Here is a 12,227-nt window from a genome sequence, read left to right as displayed (position 1 = left end):
TGATGGGCCCTGGACGGTCGCCCCTATCGCCCACCCTCTGGGACGGGCCTGACCATTCAACTAGTGTCTCTCAAAAAAATTATTGTAAAAAGAATGAGAACTTCAACATATATACTCACTTATAAAAGTGTATCATATCAATGTGGAATATACTAACAAAAAGATTTTATAGCCTGAGGTTACCCACCCCGAGCTCTTTAGGTGTCACTACTTTGTTATAAGCAACTCTATTTATTTATTTATTTATTATTGCATTCTCACCCTATAAAAATTGTATTGTTATGCTCTCTAGTTTTCTTGTTTGCAAATAAATTAACAAAAAAAAAAAAGGGGGACCAAGGGAGACTCCCGAGAACAGATATGATAAGAGTGAGTTTTGTTGAGGGACAACAAACAAGTTAAGCACTTTAGACAAATATTAAAAAACAAAATTCGGTGAACTCACAAAGCTTCTGAAAAACGTAAATCAAAAGAACACGATATTTAACATGGTTCGGTCAAGATAACCTACATTCACGGGTGAACGAGAGAGATAAGATTTTATTAACTTTCTGGAACTATTACAAGCACTCAAAATTGTATCTCACTTAAAGCTCTCACATAAATCTAGCAATTTGCAATGATGGGGGTAGGAGCTTATTTATACTTGAAGAATCATAACTAAAACCCTAATGGGCCAAGCTTATTAGCCCATAGGCCCATGAACGGTGACAACCAATCATATTTTGTCATGCAGCATCTTCTGGAACATTCTTCAATATCATACAACTCATGAGCATCAACAACACACAAGATGGACCACATTGACCATAGTGGAGCATCATAATGTACAGGTGGCGCATCTGAACACTAATGGTCTAACATCCATCATGGTGGCACAACATGGTGTAAACCTTGAGCAATACAAACTTCTGAGCATCTCTGAACGATCTTGAGCGTCATAGAAGACTTCATAGCATATTTGCCTCATCAAGGACCAATATGGTCCATCTTGTGTCATCATGGCGCAACATGAATATGGATGGCGCAAGTGGCTTCAAGTGTGGCACAAGAACATCAAAATTGGAGTAAAAACATCACTATGGCGCAACATGAACATGCATGGCACAACAAGGTCATGTTTCTTGGAGCCTAAGTGCAGGGACTGAATTGTAATTGTTCAATAGTTGAGCAAGAGGCAATCTAGAATCATCCATAAGGTGGGGACGGTTTCTTGGAGCCTAAGGGTTTCTAAAATAATCCTTGGTGGATAAAAAGGAAAGTGGATAATTATCCGGTTTAAGATAATCTTGAATTTCGGCTTATCTAAGGTTTTCGGACTACACTATATATAGGGCATAACCCTATGATTTTCGGCCAATCTTTTCTTTGGAAGACCTAGCCGAAATTTCTAGTCTCTCACCTCATTCTCAATCATTCTTGTTTTGCTAGTGTTGGGTGTGAACCATTAGAGGCGTGACATTTGTGACGCTTGCTCTCAAGACTTCAACAACACGGGGATTTTAATTGCTATTACTATATAGTGATCAAGGTATGATTATTCTAACCCTATTTGTGAATTTCGAAATACAAAGTATCATGCTAGGGTTTTCTTTTTTGTTGTTCAAGTTATATGTTCAATTAGAGAAAACATATATCAAATTATTTAGTGTTGCATGCACACATAGGATTGTTTGTTATGCTTAAATTCAATCAGTGGTATCAGAGCGTAGATTTAGTTTTCTATTGAATTGATACAATGGTTGAACTTGAACAAGGAGGAGAGAACAGATCGTCATTCCGTTCATTAAACATGGTGTGGTGTTCTTCCACCGTGGCATGTTTGCCTATGGATTCGACCTAACACAGCGTGGTGATAGTCTTCCACGACGTGTTGAGCTGTCAGATCCGAAATTGTGTGCCTTATCTGCCTAATTTGCTGTTATATGATAATTATTTGCTATACTTATCCTCCAAGTTCGATTTTGGTGTATCTATGATGATAAATTAAAAGCCTATAAGATTAGGAGATAAGTAATTGACTTAACTAATTGTTTTGTTGATTAATATGATTATTTTAAGTGTATAAATAAATCTAGATATTAATTAAATTAAATACTTAATGTCAAATGATATTTGGTATTTTGAAAAGTTTAAAATACATCCTTATGGATCTTATTATTAATTTAATTAAGTGATTAATTAAAAGATAATCAGTAAATCCATAAAATGGTTTAAATTTAATTAAATTAAATGTTTAATTCATTAAAAGATTAAACCCTTGGAATTTTAAAATGTTTTAAAATAAAACTCAAACTATGTATATAATTAAAAGGTTTAATATATATTATATGTAAAAGAAAAGTCAGTCGAACCGCTAGTACGCTTCATTCACGAAGGCATACTATAAGGGAAGTTTATGGAAGCGACCTATAAAATGAACGTCATTTGGTATCCATTCTTACACACTGTTCTCTTGTATGGTGGTGGGTCGTTAGCCAAACGGGTTTGATAGGACAAATTAATCTCATTAAAAATATAATTATATAAAGTAACTAAACTATTTTAAATCTCATTCTTAGTTACTTTAGGAAAATGTGAATTTGTATGCTAATCCATGAAATTGCACATTACACTTTATAAGTCGTTAGTGGAGTGTGTGTGGTTAACCGACACACTAGTGGGGGACTAATAAAGGTTGGTAATGGGTGTCTCGAAAATTATCGTTGATTAATGGAGCGCTTGTGGTTAACCAACACGTTAAAACGAGATGATAAATGACATCGAGAGTACCAAGCTAATTTGCATGGTTATTCAAATCTCGTTTGTGATCCTCGACATCTCAATCACAAAAGTGAGAGCATAATCGATATTAAACATGTTATTGAATAGTTAAATGAATTTCAAAAGATCTAGGTGTTTCATGAGATTGAAATTGGTAAAAGCCTTACCTACCTAAAATAGATTCAAATTTGATTACAGCATCCCTCTTTAAAGTTCGAATCAAAAATATGGATCTAGAGTTAATTTAAATTAATGGGTTAATAATTAAGGATTAAAATCGAGTAACTTGAATTCTCTTTTCTCCTTTTATAGATGTCAAGTTCAGACAACGATGGCCTTACTTGTTCTTTGGGAAATGGGTTTTCTCTTCCTTCTAAAATGATATTCCATATTCTAGTCAAGGTGAAAGTATGATCCCTTTTTTGAGCAATGGTAGAAATAGAGGTAATGCTTCTTCAACTCTTCCTCCTCCTCCTCCAGTGACTCTCCCTAAGTCATGCTTTCTTCAAGTTGAAAAGTACGAAATTACTCAAGCCCTATTGGCATGTAAACATCAAGATGGAAAGTTTGTGTGTGTGCATGTTCTAGAAATGAAATCGTATATTGACAGATTGGATATGTTGGGTGTCGTTTTCCCAAAGGATCTAGCCATTGAATTGGTTTTAGTCTCGCTTCCTGAGTCATATAGTTGGTTCATTAAAGACTACTATATGAGCGACCACGACATAACCCTAATTGATCTAACACATATGTTGATTGTTGCTGAAGCAGAAATGCTTAAGAGCACAATTCAAGCAAAAGTGTTTGAAGGATCTGTCTCCAAAATTTCCATAGACAATAGCGACAATGGTGGTCCAGAACATATTTCTCTTCCCAATGGAAAGGGATGGGCCAAGGTCAAACAGTTTGATCGTATGGTAAAGAGAAAGGTTAGTTATGAGATAGTTCCATGTGTCAACCCCAAGGAGTCCATATATTTCTATTAGCAATTGAAGGGACATTGGTTGCAAAGCTACCCTAACTACTTGAAAGGTCTCAGAGATGGTAAAGTCAAGTTGTATGACTCCACTTCAGGTACATCCATTATCTAACTCCATTATTTTATAGTTCTTGTCCATAAATTCTTAATACATGATGTGATGATCACATTTTGATGTTTTGCAGGATCTAAGAGAAAGAAATAAGCTTAAGAAGAGTGAGTTGAATCTGATCGTGAGAGATGGATTTTGGTCGCATGGTTCGATGATCAGATTTTTGAAGCTACTACTTAGGAGTTATGATAATTTAATAGATTGCTTAGGAGATGTTTAGAAACATAGTTTTTCATTATGCATTGTAAGGACAAGTTCCAAATTTTTTGTTTATTATTAGTAAAAGTGAAATTTTGGTTTATATAGTTGGTTTACTTTATAGTTTTCCTTGCAATGACATCTATGAAAGTGTTGGTTACATATCTATTATTAGCAATATTAATTGTGGATTTGATTCTTATTATTTCACTTGTGGTAAATGTCATAATTAACTAAGTGATAAAGAATTCTCATCGCCCAAGTTCCAATTGGACAGAAACTTGGAGTCATAAAATTTGAATTGTGTGATATATGAGAATCTTGATCTTTGGAAGATTATGACTAATTCATTCATCACATGTTTATGTGAGTCAAAGTGAAGGACTAATGAATCTAGTCCATTGATATGGGCGATTCAGATCTACCACAAAGAATGAAAAACTTTATTCGTCATGATTTACTGATGTTTCAGTAAATATGATTGTGTTTATAAGATTAAGCATAATTCTAATACCTTGAAAGGGTTTCAATGAGTAGCAGAGTGAATAAGAAGAATCTGTTAGGCAGAAAAATAGAAGTTTTCCAATCTGAAAGGAAAGGAGAACACTTTAGTATCGTGTTGTGTGATCATATTAATGATTGTGGAACTATATCACAATTGATCATCAAAGAAAATATTGGTGCAATTGTTAGACTAAGTAGAGGAATCGGATATTGTTGAAATGGTTCAATCAAGAGATAAGTCACACTTCGTTTTCCAATAAAGTTTTAGAGCCATGCTATAGTTACTATATATCGTATCTTGAAAACTTGTTTTATACTAAATAGGTTTATAACACCTCATGAAATGTGGAGTAATAATATTTTCTTACACCGGCACATTCAAAATTGGAAGCTGTGATGTTTTGGTTAAAACAAAAGATAAACTTAGACCAATTTCATGAAGTGTTTTCTTGTCGAGAATCCACAGTGACTTTTGAATATTTGTTTTTGCTTGTCAAGGAATGTTCCTTGAGAAAGAAACTTATATGTCAAGAAGTCAGTGGGGGTCTTAATGATCTTGAAGAATTTCAAGAGTAAACCTTTTAGTTTTCGCTAGCACATGACTTGAGGTTGATAACTTATCGTGTTAAGTTGACTCATTATTGTTTATGTGCACCTTTCAGTTGGGTTGGCGATGCTTATGAATTCTATGGTTCTCATTTGACTGCAAAAGGCAGAGAACGTTGGTCAGTGAAAGTACATTGATCAATATGAGTGAAATGCTTAACAACATGGAAGCACTGTTAGGCCCTTGTGCTACCAGATGGAAATGTATACACCATAAAATCTAGATGGCTAAAGGTTTCACTATAATTCATGAGAATGATTATGAGGAAACACTTTCACTAATAGATTTTAAAGATCTGAAAAATATCATTATGGTTAGTGGTTATGTTAATTACATTCTCAAATTCACAATATGATTACGGCATCCTTTTTCATAAGTTAGAATTGTGAGAAATGGCAACGAATTGTTTGAACTTTCAGGGCATGTAGCTATAAGTTCTGAAAGGGTTTAAACACCTATGCTATCTAATGAAGGTGTATAAGCTTGAGAAGTATGGTTGGAGACTTATCGTAGCATCGCGTATTAGAAATCTGCACTTTAGTAAGGAAGTCAAAAAGTATCACTACTAGAAAAATAGCCTTTAATGACACGCAAACAATGACACGCAGTGATTGACGATACGCATTTTTGGGCGCCCTAAAAATAATGTCCGTTTTATTAAAAAATGAAGCATAGACGACACGTATTTTTCCGCGCCCTAAAATTAGTGTCCAATAAAAAAAATAAAAAACACGGAGGGCACCTATGTTAAAATGAGTGTCGTGTAGAGATGTCGCTTTATATTTTATTTAATGAAAGGCGCGTTTTCTTCTTCGCAGCTTGGGGGGAAACGAAAATCCCAAATTTTTGAAAGGCCGCCATTTTATCCTCTGCCTTATTTCCATAGTTCTTCTCTCTCACTTATCAATACCTAAAAAACCCCTAATATCATCACCACTCCTCATTTCTTTCAATCTACGACGCCGATCATGAAGTTCACAAAGCTTTCAAAGGATCCGGAATCGAGATCATTATCGGGCTAGGAACTCTTGAGAGATTCAAGGACAATCTAGGATCGAAGGTGGCTGTAACAAATGTTGTTCATGACATCGGTCACAGAAAAGGGAAATTCACCATTTTCATAAATTCATCATCCGCGAACCCTTAATAGGTGGCGTCTACGGTGGAAATAAAGGGTGAAATTGAAGTCTCCCGAAGAGAGAGAGAGAGAGAGAGAGAGAGAGAGAGAGAGAGAAAGAGAAAGAGAGAGAGAGACTTGGGCACAGACTTGTAAAACCAATATCATCATCTTGTTCTTCCATCACTAGCTTCAACAATGGATGATTTCCATAATCCACGAGTTCAGGTTAGTAAAGATACTACTAATGAGTAATGATATGTTTTTTTATCTTTCGATATGTATTTGTGGATTTCATTGTTGTATCATGTATGCGTGTTTTTCAGGCACTGTTCATACTTTGGAATGTCAAAATTAGACCACCAACTACGAACCTCCGATCCCATACTCCATGAAAGATACGAACGAAGAATATTTACCAAACCTGCGAATCGATTAAATTCCCAGAAAACGAAAGTAATTTCCTCTAATTCCGAGACTGTGAACAGCAAATCTAATGACAATTCAGCGAGCCAAGAACACGAACATCTGAATTTTGATTCAGATTCGTGTGACTGATTTTAGATTTCAATTGCAAAACTCCGAACGAAAGTGTCGACTTGCGAACCAATCAGTGACACATTCAATTACAAGCGAACCTTTGTTTGAAGTTAAATCGATTTCTAAATCGAGTTCAGCAGTGCTCAACTTCAGTGAAAATTGTACATCAAAACTTCTACAACCTTACTTGGATGGGATTGTGGGGAAATTAATTGTACTTTTACAGGTATAAATAATTTTGTAGTAACCTTAAAAGATATGAATATATGAATACTGAATCATTTTTGTATTTCCAGAATCCAAAGCAGATGGTGTAAGAGGGAGCTTTGACTGCTTTGGCATCTGTTGCTGATTCATCTCAGGTATTATTCATCTTCATATTCTCTCACCAACTTGTTTATTTTCTTTAAATTGGTTCTCACATAGTTTATGATTTACAGGAGCATTTTCAAAAGTATTAGGATACAGTTCTGCCTTACTTGAAAGCTATACTCATGAATGCAACTGATAAAGCAAATTGTATGCTTCTTTTCTTTTTCTGTTATTAAACTTACTCTTTTAAAACAAATTGAGTTAAAGATTATAAATTTATAATTATATATTTTTATTGTAGGCATGGGCAAGACTCTGCAAGTGCCTAGGGCAAGATTTTCTCCCTTACATGAATGTTGTGATGCCACCATTGCTTCATTCTGTTCAACTTAAACCAGATGTTACAATTACTTCTGTTGATGATTCAGATGATAATATTGACAAGTTTGATGATGAAAAGTGTGATTTTTAATAAATTAAATGCTTGAATGAGAGTTAATGACCATTTTACCCTTTGATATTGCAGCATTGAGAGTATTACACTTGGAGATAAAAGAATAGGGATCAAAACTAGCGTCCTTGAGGAGAAAGCTACACTTGGAGATAAGAGAGTTAATGAGCATTTTACCCCTTTGGTGTTGCTATGCTGATGAATTAAAAGAAGGGTTTTTCCCATGGATTGATCAGGTGAAATGAAATTCCTCTTTTACCCTTTCTTGTCTTTTAACATTTGAAAAAAACCGGCTTAACTTTTTAATAAAAGACAGGTTGCACCAACATTAGTACCACTTCTTAAATTCTATTTCCATGAAGAAGTTAGGAAGGATGCAGTTTCAGGCGAAATAAAATACCTCTTTTACCCCTGATAACTTTAACTGTTATTTTTTTATTTTCTTTCTGAGTGTTGACTTTTTCTTTGACTTTTTAGCTATGCCTGAGGTTATTCGTTCAGCAAAACTAGCTGTTGAAAAGGAGCAATCTCAGGGTCGCAATGAGTCATATGTAAACCGTTGTCAGACTATATCATACCAGCTTTAGTAAAGGCTCTTCACAAGGTTATTTTCATCATTCCCCCTATTTGTTGACTTATGTTTGCTCATATGAATCTTTATTTACTGGATTTTGTCTTTTAGGAACCTGAGACTGAAATTTGCTCAAGTATGATTGATTCAATCAAGGAATGTGCAAAAATTTTGTGGGCCCCTTTTAGATGAAAATCAAGCTAGAAGCATTGTTGAAAAGATCAAATAGGTGATCACTGCCAGCTCAGCAAGAAGAAATGAAAGGGGTGAAAGAGTCAAAACAGAGGACTTTGATGCAGAAGAAGGGGAAATGTTGAAAGAAGAAAACAAACAAGAGGAAGTATATGCTCTTATATTATATAATCTATTTTTTTATAAATCTGTTTATCTTAATAAATTATTCATAATATTTTCTTTTTTGTTAAATCTAGGTTGGTGATTGTTTGGGTACTCTACTCAAGACTTTCAAGACCGCATTTCTGCCTCTTTTTGATGAACTCTTGCCTTACTTGATGCCATTCTGGGTGAGTATTGAGTAACATTAATTATATTTTTTTAAATAATTATTTTTTATTTTTTAGTTTTTATACAAATATTAAAAATAAGACTTGCATTTTAAATTTAGGGCAAGGATAGGACATCTGAGGAGAAAAGAATAGCAATTTGCATATTTGATGACGTGGCAGAGCATTGTGGAGATGTAGCTCTAAAGTAAGCTTTTTTTTAATTCTTTTGTTACTTTAGTATTTTTATTTTAAAAAAATTATAATTTTATATCTTGTTACAGATACTATGAAACTTTTCTACCATTGGGGTTGCAGGCATGCAATGACACAAGCACAAATGTTCACAAGGATAGCATAATTTAATATCAAACTATTATCATTATATTTTTTTATTTAATTCTAAATAAATATATATTTTTTCTATGTACCATTTCTTGTCGCTTTCCTCCTTGACCAGGTAATATCATCAATTTGTTTCTTTCTACTTAGTATTTCTTACTAGTTGCGAACAAGCCTCTCATCTCACATTTGAGTTTATAGGAATCAACAATCATTGTGAAACTTCTAGTGTTTAGATTTCTTACTGGTTGTGAACATTTGTTTCTTCCCTTTCTACCCTTCACTTGCAGGTTGATGATTTGTCAAGAATGTTCAGACTATTTTCCAAAAATACCCCATGGATTGGATCCTGTCTCTAGTATGTTTAAAAAGGTTTGTGATTTAGGAGTTGGATTCTTTCTTTTAAGTAGAATATAGTTATTTGTATTTGTTGTCATCTGTTTTTATCTTTTTGATGCAATGCAGCATGTTGCTGCTGAAGGCACAACCTTGGTCAAACAGGCACAAGATGCTGCAAGTAATAAGAAGGCAGAAAAGAGATTGCAGGTTGATCCTGCTACATGGCCAATAATGATCTTTAGGGTCTGCTAGAAGGATTGGAGATTGCAGTTAAGCTTCTATCTAAGACTTCACGGCAAGGACTTGATGAATTTAAGCTGGCAATGCTTTACTTGATTTGGACATGAACCCTAAGATATCATATTTTGGCATGGCTAGGTAACCTTCTCAACAACATCATTCTACTTAAGCAGGTGATTAATCAAAGATTAAGTGATATTTTTAATCATGTTTGGCATTCCTTTCCAGTAATAAACAGAGTTGTATGATTATTTGTTAGTTTTATAGGAATGTATAACACATATTAGCAATGTATTATTTTTGTTTAACATTTGAATGATTCTTTGTATGACATTATAATTTGTGCAATTTATTTTATATTATGCAATGGATTGTGTTTTTTGTATATGGTATTTTATTTCTATTATAAGAAATTAAATGAAAATTTAATTTAAAAATTAATAAATATATAAATTTATTTTTTTTTAAACATTTAAATTTACGATACGCAAAAATGTATGTCATCTTCATTTATGACATGGCCTTTCTTGACAGGGGCTTTCTTGATACGCATTGCGTGTCATTAACACACGCGTCGTAAGGTTACGACACGCGAATGCGTGTCGTCTTCCTTTATGACAGGGCCTTCCTTGATACGCATTGCGTGTCGTAACCGCGCGTCGTAAATGCGCGTCGTCTATAGATGACGCGCAAAAGCGCGTCGTCTCTCTTTATGACAGGGCCTTCCTTGACACGCATTTGCGCGTCGTCTGAGCGTTTTACGACGCGCAATGAGCGTCGTAAAAGGCCTTTTTTCTAGTAGTGTATTGATTTCTATATACATGTCAAAGCTAGTTGGAGCATAATTGTTATGTTAATTGTTGCAAGTTAGCAATACTATTTGTAGAAAAAAAATCTACAAATTAGCAAGTTGCAAAGTTTGGAAATTGTTTCACTATAGTAAAGGCTCAAGAGAGAGGACACTCATACTTCGTTTCAAATCTAAAAGTTTAGATTGCATAGTTTAAAAGAACTTAGTCTTAGACATATATGAATATCGTATTAAAACAATTCAGCATAGGAAATTCAATATAAAAAAAATTATTATAGTAAGAGACTGAATAGATATCAAGTCTTTGACATAATGAATCGAGTCCCATATGCTTCAGATATAGGATCATTTTCATATGTTATAATATTCACTTGTTCTGATTTTTTCAAATGTCTTGGACAATGAGAGGGAAAAAGGACTAGAACGTGGTGTGACTAAAGTTGTTAAACAACTGTCAAGAACAATTTGAGGTTTACTAAAGATTGGTTGTTTGTAGACGGTTAGAAGTATAGTATTATAATGGACGGACCATATTGACATAATTCTGGTTGGAGGTGATTCTTATTTAGAATAAATGGTTATATGGGAATATGGAAATGATTCCATAGTAAGAGTTGATTATTAACATCTATATATATATATATGAATTGGAAACTTTAATCCAAAGAAGATGTTCAAGGAGTGTACCTTGAATATGAGACTTATTCTCATGGAATTGTTTTTTTAGTAACAAAGATCAATGGAGCATTATGTAATATCATTGGCTAAGTCTTTGTGACTTTGAAGCCTCGATATTACACAAGGACAATGCATGTAAAGATGGAATTCCAATACATTTAAGATAGTAACAAGAATTTAGAATTATGAAATAAGCATCATTGGATTAGTGTCCAATCGATCTGTTCACAAAGGAAAGACCATAGAGAAACATAGTATGTATGTTTATAACATGGCATGACTGGTGTTTAATTCAAGTATTTAGTTGATTACTCGAAATAATATACAACAAATAAAGTCTAATTAATGTGGTGATTAAATAATAAGAGTTTTATTTATCTTCAATAGTTTTAAGACCATAGTTAATAAGATTATTATTGTGTTTCACTTTGCAAGTTTTACTTCCTGAATAATTTGATTGTTCGAAATTCGACAGTCGCTCGTACTTTTGGAAGTAAGTAGCGAATTAAGACTGTCATGATTTGGGTTGTAGATTGTCTATGGGGAATAGACATAACAATCATTTGCTGCAATGTTCATGAGTACTTGGAAAATAGGGATTTTGAGTATTGGATTAACCCACACTCAAAGAAATACTGCATGGATTTTATCACACGTAATTTTGAGACGATAATAAATTATATTATTGAAACGGAGATATATGAGTTGTTGTTTACAAGTCAGTTGTGCATTGATAATGCGTAAACATATCGGTAACTTGATGTTATAAAATGTATTGTTGTGTGTGATTTGATGAGTGAATAGTATAAACATATAAGTCAAAATTTATCCGTTGCTTTTGCTCTAACGGGAAAAGCGATATTTGTGGGTCCCTCGATGATTTGATGATGACATCTAAAGTGTTTTGCCAAGCCTGGACTGAATTGATATGTTCAATTGGTAGTCTGATTTCAGTCGTCATAAATCAAAAATCGGGAAACAAATCTTGGACAGAGAGATTGATTATAATCCATGTCTCATGTCTGTATGATATCTTGTAGAACGGAGGAATATTTGATCACTTATTTTAAGACACGTAATCGACTGGGTCAGGATTCGACAGCAGCTTTGAGAGCTACAATTTGCTAATCAATTTTTTGAAGAATATATTGGCAACTATA

The 12,227-nt window shown here is 33.8% G+C and overlaps 1 pseudogene; it reads left to right on the top strand.

Annotated features, from left to right (window-relative positions):
* Positions 1–3,173: 3,173 nt before the first annotated feature.
* Positions 3,174–9,590, top strand: LOC128127144 (uncharacterized; annotated as a pseudogene).
* Positions 9,591–12,227: the final 2,637 nt, after the last annotated feature.

The sequence above is a fragment of the Lactuca sativa genome, chromosome 1 (assembly GCF_002870075.4).
Source record: "Lactuca sativa cultivar Salinas chromosome 1, Lsat_Salinas_v11, whole genome shotgun sequence".
NCBI classification, from domain to species: domain Eukaryota; kingdom Viridiplantae; phylum Streptophyta; class Magnoliopsida; order Asterales; family Asteraceae; genus Lactuca; species Lactuca sativa.
This window is presented reverse-complemented; position numbering and strand designations above follow the sequence as displayed.